Source organism: Suncus etruscus, chromosome 11 (assembly GCF_024139225.1).
Source record: "Suncus etruscus isolate mSunEtr1 chromosome 11, mSunEtr1.pri.cur, whole genome shotgun sequence".
In the NCBI taxonomy this organism is placed as follows: Eukaryota; Metazoa; Chordata; class Mammalia; order Eulipotyphla; family Soricidae; genus Suncus; species Suncus etruscus.
The window spans coordinates 20,055,674-20,074,607 of record NC_064858.1 but is presented as its reverse complement, the minus strand read 5'-3'; the positions used below and the strand labels follow the sequence as shown (position 1 = coordinate 20,074,607).

The following is an 18,934-nucleotide window of genomic DNA, read 5'->3' as shown; positions in this document are numbered from 1 at the left end:
GGCCTCAGAAGAATGGGCATTCTCCATTTACCCCTTGATCTACAGAAGACATTTACAAAACATCCAAGGTTGTATATAACATCACCCGGAGGCATTCCTGTACCAGGGAAGACCCTACAGCTGCTCTGACATCGATCTACTCAAAAGAGACACCCCTTAACACTGAGAAGACAACAAGAACAATGACCTGCTTACTGGACAGCGCTTGCTGTATTGCCCCTTAATGGTGAGGTTTGTCTAGAACATCACCTGGAAGCAATCCTCTACCACGGACGACCCTACCACTGCTCAGACATCGTCCTGCTCAGAAGAGACTTCCCTTAACACTGAGAAGACTTAACAACAACAACCTGCTTACAGGACAGGGCTTCCTGCATTGCCCTTTCATGGTGAGGTGAAACGAGAAGGCACTCCACATCATGACTTCAATGTAGGACATGCAGATTCCAGAATCTTTAATACAGAAACATGATACCAACAACAGAGACTGTGTGATAAGTGTGTTGGCTCTACGGACAATGTCTTGGAACGAATGATAACTTGCCTGAGGCCTAGAGCTGGTCTTGTGCCAGGAAACGTCAGGGGTAGGATCTCTTTGTATTTAGGCCAAGGTTATTCCTTTCCATGCCTCTCATATTTTGGTGGGCCTATGCAAACAACAATTGCCACTCTAACACCGTTTTTACTGTGCTCCTTTGACTCTAATCCTTAAAACTCACCCACTTAAAATTTGAGGTTAACTTAAGCTAATATGCATGTACATGGAAATGTAAAAAATACTATGCCTCTAATGTTTAAGGAGTTATGTAAGTTTGATGGCTTTAGATTGCCTTGTGTGCTGTTAAGAAATATTATAATGTGCTACAATCTGGGAACTTGAGGGACAAAAAAAAAATTGTCTAACATCTATTGAAGACGTGGGTCCCCATACAATTTATTTTGTGTGGTCTCATTATTTAATATTTCATATTTGTCCGTTTGTGTGCCTGCTTTCCTTTAGTGAAGGATTTCATCCCCACCAGAGATGCTGAGACGCAAGGCGCTCGCAGCATGAGTGCATAGCCAAGAGTAATCTCTGAGCATCACTGGATGTGGCCCAGAAACTGAAAGAATAAACAAAGCTTATTAAACCTTCTGCTATCTGAATGAGAGAATTAGAAAGCCTGTCTTGAGTACAGGTGTGGGTGGGGTGGGGTGGTGTGAGAAATATTTGGGACATTGGTGGTGGGAATGTTGCACTGGTGAATGGGGGTGTTCTTTACATGACTGAAATCATACAACTGCTATCATATTTGTAAACACGGTGTTTAAATAAAGACAAAAACATTCTACTATATTAATAACTTTATTGGAGATACAATACTTTTCACAAGTATTCTTGCTCCTGAACTTTTTCTTCTTTCTTTTTTCTGCTTTTCCATTTCATTTATTTTAGTTTTTCTATTTTCTTTCTATTTTTTAAATAACCTTGCTTTCCCTTATTTTGAAACAAATGTATTATGATTGGTTATGTGAACTATTTGATGCATGTTTTTTAAATAAAAATTATATATACTTTCAGGCAAATATTTTTTAATTAGCAATAACTGAGCCTTAGATAAACCTCATTGGCTACAATACATCCACTGCACAAAGTTAGACAAATATTTTTAATGTTTAACTACTTAAAATTTATCACAAGTTTATTATTATTATTGTTATTGTTATTATTATTATTATTATTTAGTTTTTGGGTCACAGCCAGTAGCGCTCAGGGGTTCCTCGTGTCTCTATGCTCAGAAATCACTCCTGGAAGGCACGTGGGATCATATGAGATGCTGGGATTCAAACAACCATTCTGCATGCAAAGCAGTCGCTTCACTTCCATGCTATCTCCCTAGCCCCGCAAGTTTATTTTTTATGAAGTAAAATACATTTGTATTAATAAAACTATTTTGAAATTGCCCAAAAAAGGAATTCCTGGAACTTGAAAGTTTTCTTTTGAGCAACAACATAGGGAAATGTTTCAGTCAACACAGGAAGTATCAGAACACGGCTCCCTGTATAAAGCAGTGTCTGGACAGCACAGTGCTTCTCAGCAGCAGCACCAGCTCCATCACCCTGCCACAGAATTTCTTTCTCCTTTGAATGAGGGGTATATAGTTCTGCCAAAGCAAAACTATCTATCTTTTTCTCCCTGCTACTCTCCTTTCTTTCTCCTCTCTCCCATCTTTGTCTGACTCTCTCTTTCCTCTCTCTCCTCTCTCTGCATGTTCCAGAGTCTAGGAGAAGACATGGTCAGCATCAGAATAGGTGTCTTGCCCTTGCTGTGACAAGCAAACAGTGCCTACTGAAATTTTAATTTTTCAACTTCTACTACCACATAATTACTGCTGAATAACCAAATTTCTCCATTACTCTTCCAAAAAATCCCTTCCTCAACCTTATCTCTACTAAAATCTTTAGATTGCTAAAGATCTTAGCCTGCTACTCAGAATTCCTCTAATGTCTATTACATGCAGATTACTTACATATTACATGTAATGGGGACAAGTCTTTTATGTGCAGACTCTCAGTTCCAAAACAAAATAAAAGCTCTCTAATTGTCCTTCCTCCCAGCATCCAACCTGTATCATTTTGTTGCATCTGAAATAATTATGGGGGAAAGGGAGTTCATGCAGTTGATGGCTGGAAGAGTGAAAAAAAAAGCTGTGCCCACATGACCATATACAGTTGAACTCATTACTATTTCTTGCATTTTGCTATCACGTGCCTATTATGAGAAGCAACTTAATTCATATTTGAGTCCTGTCTATGCCTTCTTTGAGCTTCAGTAGCTGTTTTGATAAAAAGAAATGCCTGCTTCCTAGGTAAGATATTTGTGACAGCATGTCATAAGGACAGTGTTAACAGGAGCCCATTAAACACCTCTCCTTATTTCCTGTTGGGTATAAAACCAGTCACAGATTAATTTCTCTATAAACATTTGCTGATAGTACTCTCTTTTTCAAGTGTTCCTTGACTTTGGGGATTCCAGACATATCCTCTTTCAGTAAGTATTTCTTCAGTCCAACAATATAGAATTCAATGTATTCCTTCCAGTTAGGCTGTTGCACATCAAAGTAAAACACCTGAAAGGCAAGACTAGACTGAGCGTGTCCAGTAGGCATGCCTGGATGGACAGCTCATCCATTTGGGTAGCATCTACCCACATGAGGGATAATCCATGTACAAGACAGGCTGGTCCCCTGCAAATGATGCCTGAGTGGTTATTTCAGTCAGTGTCACTTAAACTTAAAACAGGCAAACATTTTACCTTTAGGAATTCATGAGGAAAAATTGGAACCAGGTGAGGAAACGAATGGAACTAGGTTTAGGCAAAGGAATATTTTTTGGTAGGACAAGGAAGTTATAGTGTTTGCCTTGCAGACAACAAAGTTTAATTCCATGACTGAACTTCAAATGTTCCCTGGAGCAATGTTGGGTGTAAAAGCCCTCTTCCAACCTTCCAATTAAAAAAAGTTTTAAAGTAATGGGACAATAATTGGAGACCAAACAGATAATATATTGTTTCACCCATGTACAATATCGGTGTGTCCTATTAGTGAGAATGTAAACTGGTGCAACTGTCTTGGAAAACAGCCCAAGGATTGTTCCCTGTATCCTTGACTCAAAAGTAGAAATACCATAGGGTCCAAGAATTCTGGCCATTTACTTGAGAGCAGGAAATCACATTGGGAACCATAACTTGGACCTGTGCTCATTGCAGCACTAGCAACAGCAGTGAGAAAACAGGCCACCTGTCTTTATTGAAGGACACACTAGCCAGCATCTGATAGAGGAAGGGGCTCAGATGACTGGAGGGGACTGTCCTAAGTGGATCTGAGTGATGTCACTACAGGGGATCATAGTTACTGATGTCTGGTACCATGGAACCTAAACTCCAATTATGAGAGAAATAAGACCACCAGCCAAAGAGTTCAGCAGTAAATTAATCAGGGATACCAAATCTCAGATGACACACATGCACCTACAATGTTGGGTCTTACAGTGGCAATAAGCCAGTGTCATTTCAACAGAAGGAAAAACTAAGGTTGATGTAAAGAGTAACAAAAGTGAAGTGACAATAGTTAAACTATACAGTGAAATCTCTGAGAAGACAGAGAGTGCCTGGTTACCTTTCAGACTGCACTCATTTTCCTCTTAACCATAGAGTACGGGGCAAGGTGTTATGAGCTGTAAAAGCACTGTCAGTGATGCCAGGACGGGGGTACCAACACTCAATGTGATGCCTGATAGGTGCTATGGAGAAGGACAGGCAAGACCCTCGGTCTGCAGCTGAGCATTGGAGAGTAGCCCCTTCCCATAGCCAGGCCATTTCTGTGATAGGGTGTAAAGACTCAGCATCTACTTGAGTATCCCACACATAGTCTGTATTTACTTGTTGGTCCTCAGGTCCCAGTTCTGCCATGAGCATCTCCGTGTTTTTCATGCTCCATTCCCAACTATGAGATGCAAAGTACTCCAGCATGGCAATTTCTTTCAGAATGCAGTTCATGAGATTCAGGAATCTGTGAAGCAGCAATGGGAGCTAATTTAGTACCAAATTGGGCCTAGATATGGCCACAGAACCAAAGACAAAGTATGCAGTCCAAGGGTGCTGGCACTATTCACACCGTAGTGCAATTAATGAATTGTCACTAGACACTATCTTTGAATCAGTCATTGCTGCGGACTCAGACCCAAACTTCCTATCCTTAGATTCCCACTGAGCCTCTAACACTCATTCTAGGAGAGGAATCATCTTGCCCACTGGTCCTGTGAAAGCTGGTGTCATGTCTTTAAATATTGGGAACAAAGACACTGAGTCCAAATGATGGCCCCTGAGATGCACACTATGTCTATCATCAGGTATGTAACACATACAGTGCCATGTATGGCCCTGGGTCACGGTACTTAACATTTCTAGATTATGCTCTAGACGGGACAAAGAATCACGTGTGTCCCACAGCTAGACATGAACAGACAGGGCCCAGGTGCTAGTTCAACAAGCTCAAGCATCTACTCTGTCCCCTAGCCCCATTCCCTCTTTTGTAAACTAAGATCATAGGGACCCCAGGTTCAGCAAGGGCCAGTGAGACTCAGATACTGGCCATCACTGCTTCTCAGAGACCACAGGCCCCAGGTGGCCCCATGCACTAGGCCTCTGCCTGACAGCAGGCTTGAGGTGGGGTCCTTTGAGACCACACTGCTCTGATCAGGTTATCCCCAAATTTCTCTGCCCATGGACAGTGTGCTCAGGCAGAATGGTAGCCACTTACCTGGGCTTCTTGCCTGTGAGCCGACAGAACAAATAAAAAATGGCTGCTGAACTGAAGTGGTTAATAGCATCCCAGCACTCCCCGAACGAAGTTCTGCTGGTAAAGCTGGTTTTGGGTATCCTTAAAGGTCGCTTTAGAGGCATTTTCTCTAAGCTGACCATGAGATTATTAACTGGGGATAGAATAGAGACATTCTACAATGGGTCAACTGAGTGCAGTCAAGAATGGAGCTTGTAGGGAGAATCCTACCCTGGAGCAACAGTATTGCTCGGTCCCCAAGCATGATGAATGCCCAAACATACCTAATATGACCTGTCTCAATGTTTTATCTTGAGGGTAGTGTTGGGACTCACCCAGTGGGATGAGGTTCACTTCTTGTAGTGATACGGGACCATATTTTGTGATGATTATGGAACTGCAGCCTTAACTTTTTGTGCTGGTTTACTAGTTTACTGGTCCTACCCTAATTAATATTTGTACTCTACCTAGGTGTGATATGATGAAGGGATATTGGATTATTCCCTAGGGTGTGGTTTGGTTCTTGTCAATAAAAGCAGGGGTACAAGGAAAGCAAAATCTCATTCTTCGGTCTTCTTCCACTAAGCTATATTCCTTCTTAGAAGCAGAAATCTTGAGTGGTTGAATTCTCTATTTGAATGCTGGATTTTCTGAACCCGTTCTTATACCTTTTCACTGTGTGAATTACTTGTATCAAGGTTTATTTCCAGACCTGCATCTCACCAGATCCTTCTTTTGAAGCCCTGAGTTCTACTAGCAGATGATGTCCAAACTGTGACTTGAAACCATAAGATGGAATCACATAGGAACTATGTCACTGACTGGTGAGATGTATTTTTTATTTCTTCTCAGGTGAATTTCATCATTAGGGCTTTTTAAGCTTAAAAGTCTTTGATTCAACGAGATGTCACTAGCTTGGACTTTGGTTGAAGGACCATGGCTCTCTTCATGCTAACTGCGTTAGTTATAACTTTTTAGGTTTTTTTTGTTTGTTTTTTTGGCCACACCCATTTGATTCTCAGGGGTTACTCCTGGCTAAGTGCTCAGAAATTACCCCTGGCTTGAGGGGACCATATGGGACACCGGGGGGTGGAACCATGGTCCTTCCTTGGCTAGGGCTTGCAAGGCTCTAGAGCCACCTCACTGGCCACAGTGATAACTTTTCGTGTGTGTGTGTGTGTGTGTGTTGTGTGTGTGTGTGTTGTATGTTTTGTGAGAATCAAAAGATTCGAGCTGAATTCTCTAGCCTAGCTTTAAAATTTGCTGAGGCATGGGCTGATTATTCTAGCCTTGCTTTGAAGTTTTCTGAAACAATTTTTAATCATTCTGAAAGGCCAGTGAATACAAATACCAGGAAAGCATTTCCTGTTGTAAAACAGAAGCAAGTGAGAAATTCTGAGATTGGTGTTCAGCTGCCCTCTACTGGCCCTAGGCCAGTAGAGCCTCTTTCAGTTTCTCTTGGGATATTGGCTTATAAAGCAAATTAATGATATTGAAATGACCAAATCACAAGGCAGATCTGTAGAATTCTCACTCACCACCCTCCACGTAGCCTTTTAGAGAGAGTGAAACAAACTTGCCTTCCACATAAAGGATAGTTTTTAGGAAAATTAGTGATAACTCAATATCAGAAACAAAGTCTCCCCATCAGGAAAATAATCAAATTTCAAAATATGAAGGTTTAAATATAAATTACCTCAGTAATTTTAAGAAATATTGCTTAGAGTATGATCCTCTTTCTTTATTTTGCACTGAAGACCTTGATACATGGAGTGATGGTGAATGTTGGACCCAACAGGACTTTAACACTGTAGTAAAGACCTGTTTGAATGCTTTTCAATATTTACAATAGAAGATGTAGTTTGATGAGAATTCTAAGAGTAGAATTAATAATCTATTAATAGTCTAATTAATAGTCACTCTGAAAAGAGGATTGAAAGAGTCACATAATCTTATAAAATGCTGATAGGAGAAGGACAGTACACAGAAGTAAATAGGCAGGCAAGACTACCTTGTACTGTTTTAAAGCTTGCAGAGAACTTGCCTCAATGGTTTGGGAAAAGATTGACTTAAATACTGAGTTCAAGGGGAGATATACAAAGATTATTCTGTGAGCTATGAAGATATATAAAAAATTTGTGGGGAAATTGACAGAAGCAATTAAAAGACAGGTTAGAAATACAAAAAACTGAAATCTTTTGACAAACCATAGTTTTTGACCATACCAATTATTATTGTCAGGCTATCTTATTCCCAATTATGGAGAAAGATGTCATGGAATTTCTACTTGCAATTAGAAATTCTGGGACTTAAAATTACCCTATTCGGTACCTTACTACTGCAGTCTAACAACATATGACATATGTTGTTCAGAGGCGATCTTAAGGAAATCAAATTAATGACATTTGCTCAAAGAAACAAGCTGATTCTTGTCTGTGGCAAGTTGTGGCAAGGAATTTCATTAGGCAAGTGACTGTCATTCAATATCTAACAGTCACTGGGGACCAGTAGAAACTGGGGGAGAAGTCCAAAGCCTATTTTGCAAAGTCAGGGCATATGTTTTAAGTGTAGCTATACGGGGCATTTAAGAAAACAATACAGGGCACATGGTCTTTTTCTACCCACTCAAAGACTCGCACACTCAGGAACAAGTCTTAATCAACCTATTCTGGGAAACTGGGTCAGGGGCCAGTCCCTGGCCCCTCAAAACCATAGAACCTTTTCATCAGTAGTTTAGCTTCCCAGCCCAAACCAAGAAATTCTGCAGTTAAAGCTTATTAAAGCCTGCAACATTGGAAAATTTTATTTTAGATATGATATTCCCTGTCTGGAGGACTTGACCCTCCTTCCAACTCACTGCCCCTATAAGATTAGATCTGGCATAACAGGGACACTCCTTCAAGGAACTTTGGGGATGATTTTAGGAAGAAACAGTTTAATATTCAAAGGAATATTAATTCAGGCCTGTCACCCCTTGATAGGTCAACCAGCCTGAAAGCCAACAAGAATATACTAGCTCTGAAAAGAAAAATGGAAGAAAGTAGACTAGTAGAGTAGGGCACTCCATCACAGAAAACTGAATACACATTCTTCTCCAATGTACCTGGGTCATTCTCCAGGACAGACCACATGGTGCCCCATAAATCATAACTCCATAAAGTTAGGATAGAAATTGAACAGACTACCTTCTCAGATCATAGGGTGTGGCCCGCTAGAGACCCCAACCAGCGGGAGAGAATGGAGACCACAACAGTTATTCACGAGTCATGAAGAGGATTCCAGCCTAAAAGGGAAGAGGGGCTGGGAAATAAAGAGACTCGAGACAAAAAGTTCTGATCAGGAGTCCGTTTATTGTGGGGAAAGGCAGATCTTATATAGTCAAGCCAAACAAAGAGAAAGGGGGCAAGGCATTCTTGGAATAACTGTAACTTTCCATAGGCACATCTTGTTTTTTCAAAATTAACAAGGTTATACATCATGAGGCTGGCATTCATCAGTCATGAGGCTCACATTGTGTTTGAGCAACAAAGTACAAGATCTAATCTCCGCTTAGGCCCGCTAGCCCCTATCTTTACAAAAACATCTTGGTGCCTATGGTCAACTCCCCTAGCTCTGAGATATGCGGTAACTCCATTTTCTTTAGGTCCAAGGGCAAAGGCCACATCTGCTAGCTGCTCAGGCTGGCAGTTCGTGTTAATTGTCACGTAGGCATTTTGGCTCAGACTTTCAGAGACTCCATTTTGATTTTAGTAAAAAGGGGCTTTTAGTTATGCCAAGCAGTCTTCAACAAATTCCCCCCTTTTTTTTATTAATTTAAAGATGGGTGGAAACCCTGTCTTAGGCTACCTGATGTGCCCTCAGTGTCAGCACCCCAAAGTAGAGTGATGGCTCGGGGAGCATGCAAGAAAATTCTTGCATTAGTGCATATAGGCTAGAGCGCCCTACCCCTAAAAGCCAACACAAATTTAAAGAATGGGGTGTGCTTCTGACTACTGACATCAGGCTAATCCCTTCCTAGGAATTTCCACAGCCATGAGAGGAGGGATTTTTCACGCTTGGCAAGCTGTTCCAGCTCCTCAAAGTCCAGTGTTTCAGGGACACCTTCTTTGCCCTCTGTAACCTCTGTCACCGGGGTTTCATGAGGCTGGAGCTGCTGGTAGTGAATGCCCACAGACTTTTTGGTAGCCTCATCAATCTGGGTTTTTATAAAGCCATACGGCAAAATGCCCATGGACCAAAAGAAACAAGCAGCATGAACCCAATGAATGGGCCAAGCAGCGTGGGCAGTAGAGTAGATAGCCAGGGGGAAGTGGAGAACCAATTTTTGTACCAGCTTTCCTCCCTGTCTAAGGTTTTCTTAGTTTCAGCTAGACTTTTTTCAACCTTTTTGATGCTATCCCTAACAAGGCCTAATTTATCCTTAAAGAAGCAACATTCTTCTTTTAAGGCGGCACATACTCCCCCCTCTCAAAAACGCAAGGTCGAGATCGCGCCTGTTTTGCTGCATTATTTCAGCTAAAGGAACCAACAGTTTGTTCTAAGTAGTCTAAACCTTTTTAAGTTCTTCAACGTCCCTAACAACAGTTCTGGTTAAAACATTAACAGCTTCTTGGGTGTGAACCAATGAATAAATTTCTGTGCTAGTGCCAGCAACACCTAAGCCTAACACCAAAGCAAGAGTGAGTGCAGTTACAAGTTTTCTTTTGCACCTGGAAAGGGCAAGGGAGGTATCCTTATGAGGCAATAAATATGATTCAGGTTTGACAGTTAATTTAGGCATTAAAACAACCAATAACAATAATTCTTATGCTGGAGAAAAATATTAGAAACAATATGGGGAGATAAACCCGAGGAACAAGCAAAAGATGTTAAATTGGGAGCAAGTATAAGCTGAAAAGATGAATTAACAACAAGAGTTTGCTTACAAATTTCAATAAGGGGAATAGGGGGAAGCATATTGGGTTCCAAAAGGTAAATTTCAATTTCCACCACTTGTTTCAAAGTCATGCCATGGCATTGAGGCTCCATACCCCATCGCAGAAGGTTGGTATTGTTGGTGAAGTGAGGCAGTCCGAAGGCAGCAATTACTTCATAGAATGGTGGGATGGGTGAATAGCAGATTCAACAGTGTTCATAGCTGGTGCTGGAGAGCGCCTGGGCGGAGGTGTTGACCATTTGCAGGATGTGGTTCGAGGTGGAAACTGGACCAACAGGTTTGATGGTTAATCTAGGCATTAACAAAGCTAAAACATAATAATCATGATAAGCAAGAAACATTTCAGTAACAATATGAGGAGAAAGTCCAGTGGAGCAAACAAAATAAGTGGAGTTGGGGGCTTCAATGAAGATGGAAGAGTTATTAACCACAATGGTTTGATTGCAAATGTCTGATAGTTGAACAGGGGGGCACATATATGGTCTGAGTAAGCAAAGTCTCACGCCCGTGACCTGTCTTAAAGTTAAGGCTTGGTGTAATGGAGGTTGTTGGTGGCAGTGGGCATATCACAGGAGGCAATTCCTTCAAGGGCTGCCAGGCAGAGTATCAAATCCAGCATTCCCCTTAGGCAGAGTCAGTTACAAACAGGTCTGGCAGGAATGGTGGGCTGAAGAACTGAAATAGTGGGTGGGTAACACAGAGGTGGCAGGAGGGGTGACAGGCTTTTTTGAGGTGGATGAAGACAGGACTGCGGGAGGCTGCAGAGGTCTTCTGTCAGACTTCAGCATTTAAAAAATTTTATAATTAACAATCGCCAATTTTTCAAAAACTTTTGAACTGAACCTAAATGATTTTTCTTAAACTTCTTAGTTATTATCTTAAAGCTAGATAAGCAGCTTTATCTAGCCACATAGTTATATTTTATGGCCTTAACTTACACATAGCAGGAAAGCTGGGTGATTGCAAAGTCCAGAAATTCTCCAGGGAAAATTTATCCCCGATGGCCATTGAGAAATCTGGGGTTTACCATCCCCCATACCTTCCGCCATGTTCTTAGAAGGACAAAGCCAGCTGAACACATAATTTTTAACACATGATCTTTAGTTGTAGGATGCAACAGACTGTCAGCTGCTAAGTGACCAGACCTGAAAAAATTAATTGAAATCTTAAAAATGGAAAAGGCTTTGAAAATTGCATTTATCATGAAATATAGAGATAACAAATAAACAGACAAAACAAAACAACACTAAACACAACATTTTATACTTGTGGCCACTTTTATTCCTCAGAACACACACATGAACATACAAAAGGATCGATCCAAAACTTACATTAGAAAAATTAACCCGGGTAAAATTAGACAAGCGCTTTTAAATATTTAGCCAGCATATTTGTAAGAAAAAAATTTTTGTAAAAAAACTTTTTCAGTTTTTAGAAGTACATAATGTAGATGGAGTGGAACTTTGCTGAAAATAAAAGTTTTAAGGTTTATATTTAGCACAAACATTTTAAAAATAATCCTAATTTGAAGTTTAAAATATTAAGTAAAATGGTTAGTAAGCAGTAAAAAAATTTTAAGTAAAATGGTTAATGAGCACTGTAGAAGGAGTCTTCACTTTGAAGTGTGATATCTGCTGTAAATGAATGGGTTTCCTTTAAATTAGTTTCACAGTAGAACAGTAAGACAGCTGCAATAAAGTGTTAAAATTTTTATGATTAAACACAAGAGCATGAACTATGATTATTAAAGGTATAAAAAACTGACTTAAAAAACAAACAACTGTTCCTACTTTGAAGACTTTAACTGAATAATTTGTAAAAAGTATTATATACCAAATTAACAAAATGTTTAGATCATTATAAAATATAGTTAAAGACATCTGATGCATTTCTACACCTAGAGCTTAAGACCAAAATTATATTTGATACTTGTTGTTAACCTGTCTATAAAATTTACTTTTATAATATTACTCATAAAATTATATATATTTTTTTTCATTAATACTAGATTTTTTCACTTTGACACAAATATACAGATTTGTATAATGTGCTGACTTTCTGAGTACACTTAAAAGGATAGTTCTTTCAATGCAGAGGTAAAGAACAACCATTGCTGTAGCACAAAATTAAAACCAAAGGTACTGTAAAGCACACCTGGGTGTTTACTGTGCAGTAAAATTAACTATATTATTTAAAAAGGCTAACCACATCATTTTTCACATAATTTTTTAAATACCTTAAATATCAAAATAAATTTTCTAATAGAAATATAAAAGACTCAAATTTTAATACTGTGTGTCCGTTTAAATTTTAAAACACCAAAAGGTTTTTCTTTTACTGATAATCTGTTATTACAAGTGACAGAATTATGACCTTGCTCTAAAATTTCTGAGAGGCATGAACAAAGGGAGTTTATTGCTCTTATCTCCCTGTTGCTTTTTCTCCCTAGAAAATTTTTTAACCCTTACAGACCTGAATTTAGAAGGTTTTCTAATTTCCAATGTTTTAATAATTACTTTACAACACCCAATGCACAAAACTTAATTACACAAATGCTTTTAGAAAAGGCACACTTATGCCGCATAATTTACTTCACAAACTTCACAATTATTTGAGGCCTCTTATGAGACGCAACAAAATTCTGACAATAATTCTCACTATAAATTCCACATGAACAGTTTCTGAATTTTTTTCTACCCCCGCCACTCTCTGCCACATTTAGTAGAGCAATCAAACTTGTAACCACCAAGACACACACAGGCTAGCACTATTTCTGCTAAACTTAAGCCAAATTTTACCAACTTGAAGAGAGAAGTGATATTTTTCCTCCAAAATTTTTGTCTGCATTTTGACTACACAGAAACTTACTGTCTCAAATACAGATATAAAATGTGACACATATACACTATCTCTGCATAGATTAAAGGGCTTATTATAACATTTTTGAACACTTTTAAAACCTCATAATTTTACCAACTCTGGTCTTTATCTTAGAAAAACATTTTAGGGCCCTAAAATGTATCAATTATCTTTTCAGAACATGATACACTAAAAGTAGAAATGGAACGATAATAATAACACTTAGAAATTAAATTGTAGGTCAGAAATGAAATAAAAAATTTCCTGGAAACAAGAAAGAATGAGGACAGAAGTGTCCAGAACTTCTGGGACACAGAAAAACCAAAGGTAAGAGAAAAGTTTATACCTTTGCAAGCATTCATCAAGAAGGAGAAAAGAGCTCATATAAATAAATTGAATGCACAGCTGAAAAATTGGAAAATGACAAGTAAAATAATCTATAAGAAGAGAGGAGGAAATAATTTATAAAACTTAAAGCAGAAATGAAAATGGAAATCCAGAAAAATATCCAAAAGGTCAATGAAAACAAGAGTTGGTTCTTTGAAAATATAAATAAGATCAATAAACCATGAGAAGATTCATAAAGAACACTAATAAACCATATCAGAAACAAAAAGAGTGTATTACAACAGATACTACAGAAATCCAAAAGGTCATCAGATATTACTTTGAGAACCTCTATGACACAAAATGAGAGAACGTACAATAAAGCCATAAATTATTGGACTCCTATCATCTTCCAGGGCTGAATCAAGATTATTTGGAATACATGAACAGAAATATCACTATCAATAAAATTGAAATGACAATCAAAATCTTTTACGATCAAAAGCTGAGGCCCATATGAATTCATGTGTAATTTTGCAGAGTGGCATGTGAGCAGAGTTTTGGAGCACAGAGGTCCCACATTCCCATTTGCAAATTTCCAAATCAGGAATTGAGTCATGTCCTGTTTTACTAACAGTAAACACAACCCCCAATAAAAGGGCCTGCTTCAGGCCTATGGTCCACCAGAGCAGCTGCTGTGACTGCTGTTGCTGCACTAAGGTAGGCACATTCACAAGAATGGATGAGCCACAGTGTTTACATGGCCAATAACTTTCATGCAGGCTGGACCTGGCCCCATGCCCCATGCCCCATGCATACCTACTGCAATAATGAGTCCATTGGGTCCGTTCAGGTTATCTACCCAACCCTGCAAAAAGAAGGCATCTATTACCTGGTGGCATCTATAACAGCACAGTCCAGTCTTCCCCACCCCAACAACAATAATTAGATTATCAGAACCACCAAGACAGTGGGATGCCAGGTGCCACTTGCACCTGTGTGGGATGAAACTGTTCATCCTTGCACCCTAGAAGAGCCATGGGTCAAAATGCAAAAATGTCTAGGTTTTGTGACCCACCAATGTTTTTTGGTCACCCATTGTTTTTTACTGCCTACAGCTAACACAGCTCCCAAGGGGAATGCCTCAGATGATGGGCACAAAGGACACATTTCCTGCCATTTTGAAGCAGTGATGTGGCAAACATGAACAGTCTTGGGAACATGTACCCTATGCTTTACCTCATGGTGATTACATACAATACAGAACCATATGGGCATGTCAGAGGGAAAATGGTGGAAACACAATAGAGGATATCATCTCCTAAGTATAGACATTGAGTGAAACATGGATTTATTGGCAGGAGCCCAGTTGTGCAGCCAGGGAAAGAAGTGCAGGGGGTGCTTGTGATCACTCTGGACAGAGCATCTCTCATTGAGCTCGGGCCAGCTATCAGGGCTGCTGGTACTAATTCTTCCTGATCCCAGATTTCACAGACAGCTTTCATGGTAATTGATTGCATTCAACACCCTTTTTTGAAAAGATACAGATAGCTGTGGCAGGGAGACCACACACCCTAGGTTTTATCTCTGGCACCTTCCTGCCCCATAATGCCACAAAAAGGAACATGGAGGTAAACAAAATTTGGAACAACTATAATTGGGGGCAAGTTGCTTGCCTTGCATGTGGCCAATCAGGATTTGATCCCAGCATCTCATTTGGTTTGTCAAGTATTGCCAAAAGTGATCTAAAATACAGTTAGAAATAATCCGTGAGCACTGCCAAGCATTACCCCAAACATAAACAAAACAATATAAAAATCACTGTTATTTTTGGGGGGGTCACATCCAGCAGTGCTCAGGAGTCACTCCTGGCTCCACACTCAGAAATCGCTCCTGGCAGGCATGGGGGACCATATGGGATGCTGGGATTTGAACCAATGACCTTCTGCATAAAAGCAAATGCCTTACCTCCATGCTATCTCTCTGGCCAAAATCACTATTATTTATAAAGCAAGGGCTTTAATGAGTTTTCTGACTCTTGTTTATTCTGGCTAAAAGGAAAGTACTGTCCTCTCAGAGAAATGCCTCCCATGTCCAGTCACAACTAGTACTAAAAGAAACATTAATAGTACTCTCACAAGAAACATTAATCATACTCTCACAAGAAGCATTAGTAGTACTCACTATCATTGAATTATGTTTTTATGTATGCAGAATGTCCATTTTGTACTCTGCCCTTTTGCATACCCCTTCATAAGTTCATATTTCTCTTTAACTTCTTTAACTCCTATCATCATTACTCCTTTTTTACCCTTTCTAACTTAAGTACTGTTGAGTACTAAGTCACAGACCAAAGTGGTGCCCTAGAGTTAACACCCACCCAACTATTTTAAAAGGAATAAAAAGGACACATATCTTTTCAACATTTTATGGGTGTTTTCTTTGACGGCTATAACTTTTGCTAAATACTTTCTTATACAGTGATGATTCCCCCCCCCCCCATGTTTTTTATCTTCTCTTTGTGAACTGCTCAATATGGAATTTGGTGTGAAAGAATCCCTCAGTTTAATACTTATGTTTGAACCAAGTCATGGGTCTTGTTGGAAATGTTCTTATGCCCCCATATATCTGATAGCACCACGTGGCTTTGTATCTTGTTTGCGTAGGCACACTAACATGGGAAAATACTATACATACCAATAAGTTCTTATCTAATAGAAATGGGAACACACAAATCTTGTAGTGCAATGAGACCTTACACCCTGAACATTGACATAAAGACCTGGCACAGGCCTCAGAAGAATGGGCTTTCTCCATTTACCCCTTGATCTACAGAAGACATTTACAAAACATCCAAGGTTGTATATAACATCACCCGGAGGCATTCCTGTACCAGGGACGACCCTACAGCTGCTCTGACATCGATCTACTCAAAAGAGACACCCCTAACACTGAGAAGATAACAAGAACAATGACCTGCTTACTGGACAGGGCTTGCTGTATTGCCCCTTTATGGTGAGGTTTGTCTATAACATCACCTGGAAGCAATCCTCTACCATGGAAGACCCTACCACTGCTCAGACATCGTCCTGCTCAAAAGAGACTTCCCTTAACACTAAGAAGACTTAACAACAACAACCTGCTTACAGGACAGGGCTTCCTGCATTCCCCTTTCATGGTGAAGTGAAACGAGAAGGCACTCTACATCATGACTTCAATGTAGGACATGCAGATTCCAGAATCTTAAATACAGAAACACGAGACCAACAACGGAGACTGTGTGATAAGTGTGTTGGCGCTACGGACAATGTCTTGGAGTGAACGATAACTTTCCTGAGGCCTAGAGCTGGTCTTATGCCAGGAAACTTCAGGGGTAGGATCTCTTTGTATTTAGGCCAAGGTTATTCCTTTCCATGCCTCTTATATTTTGGTGGGCCTATGCAAACAACAATTGCCACTCTAACTCTAATCCTTAAAACGCACCCACTTAAAATTTGAGGTTAACTTAAGCTAATATGCATGTACATGGAAATGTAAAAAATACTATGCCTCTAATGTTTAAGGAGTTACGTAAGTTTGATGGCTTTAGATTGCCTTGTGTGCTGTTAAGAAATATTATAATATGCTACAATCTGGGGACTTGAGGGACAAAGTAATTGCACATGGATTCTGTTTTATTTATCTTAACTTTCTTTGGTGAAAGTTCAAAGTTAAGATATCAGCAAGGGGACTTCTTCTGATAATTATGTTATGGGTGATTGTCCTTCCACTGTAACTTTACCTTATCCTCTTTCTTTGCATCTTTTGTTCTCATAATTCATAATAAAAATTATAAAAAAAAAGAAATTACAAGGATTAACAGAAAAAAAAAGAATACAGGCCTATACACCAAGAAGAATGGAAAATTCTCTGATTCAAGATCTTCAGGTTGGGGAAGAGGGGGAGAAATAGTGTGGGAGCCCTATTTTGGGGCTTTGTTCTGTGCTCAGGGGCAAAGTGAAGGGAATGAAAACTACCGCAGACTGCTCAGCCGTTGGAGGCCAGGCAGTACTTGGGTCCTCCTCGGAAGAGGAGGTCTAAAGGGCAAGGGGTCTAAAGGGTATTGGGGGGGGGGCTGTGTGATAGCACAGCAGTAGAAAGTTTGCCTTGCACGATGCTGATCCAGGATGGACCCAGGTTCAATCCCGGCATCCCTTATAATCTTCCAAGACTGCCAGGTGTGATTTCAGAGCTCAGAACCAGTAATCCCTTGACGTTGCCAGTGTTTGGCCTGAAAACCATAAAATGGGGGGATATTGGGCCACAACAATGATGAGTGGTCCCATCTCTGTGCTTTGCCCACACCCAAAGTCTTTTCTGAGAAGAGCCACAGAAGAAGTCACATGTTTCAGGAGACACTGGCTTGCACATGGGTCACGTGTGCCTCTGCAGGGACATTAGACCTCCTTTCTCCAGCTCAGAGACAACCTCTGGGCTCTAGAAATCTCTGTCTCTGGGGTCTCTTGTCCATGGTGTAAACCCTCAGGTATCAGAGACAGCTTATCATCAGCAACTGCAATCTGATCATTTTCTGTCTTGGAACTTTGATTACAGGTGACAGAGATATCAGGGCATCTTCCAACAGGGGACTGGCTGTAAAGTGAGTCCTCAGCTTGCAGAATGAGCATGCAGAAGCACAGAACTGGGCAGATGTGCCCAGGACTGCTCATCCTCACTGCATCCTTCTTTTAAGCACAGTTTAAAAAATGAACAACAAGAGACTAGATTGATAATACAGCGAACAGGGCACTTGTCTTGCACACAGCCCACACAGGTATAATTACCAACATCCTGTATGGTCTCCAAAGCACTGCATGGAATGATTCCAGCATGTAGAGCAGAAGTAAGCACTGAACATCACCATGTATTGCCCCAAAACAAACAAACCAATCAAAAAACAACAAAAAATATGGTGTTGAGTGGAGGTGAACCAACGAAGCAGACAAAGGGCACACTTCAGGAGAAGAGATAGAGATGGGACACTATGGACAGAGACACAAGGACAACAGGCAAGTGATCATAGTTAAGACAAATGCCACCATCGTCTATCAATTTACTTGTCTGCCCTAGCAAAATGTTCCTCCTGTTCTCATTACTAACCTCTTCAACCCTCTGTCACCCTAGTGATCTTGTCTTGGATAACTCCATAGACTGTCCCAGCTAAAAACTGGGAACTGTTATCTATCTTATCTCACAAGGGAGGGGACTCCAAGGTCATCTAGCAATGGAAACTGAGTCAGGCAGTGCTGAGCTCCTGAAATTGCAAGAAACATGCCTGTGAGCATTCCTGCAGTCTGAACAAACAAATTTACGTGTCATTTTTACATGTCTGAAAGACAGACAACCCTCATCTCCCTTCTTCCACAACACACAGGAGGAATGTGGGGATGAAAGGGAAAGAGGTTTAGTGAGCCTCCTTTGTGTGCCTTGTTCCCAGGGTTTGAGACCTTACTGC

General features: G+C 40.1%; 1 non-coding gene and 2 pseudogenes across 1 annotated transcript; all 3 read right to left on the bottom strand.

Moving 5' to 3' along the window:
* LOC126022005 (fatty acyl-CoA reductase 2-like) overlaps window positions 1-18,934 on the bottom strand; it is a 57,309-nt pseudogene that overhangs the window by 1,416 nt on the left and 36,959 nt on the right.
* LOC126023386 (uncharacterized) lies at window positions 1,530-1,637 on the bottom strand (annotated as a pseudogene).
* On the bottom strand, window positions 12,298-12,427 carry LOC126023099 (small nucleolar RNA SNORA22). Its single transcript, XR_007500311.1, has one exon. It is a non-coding gene; the product is annotated as a small nucleolar RNA SNORA22 (small nucleolar RNA).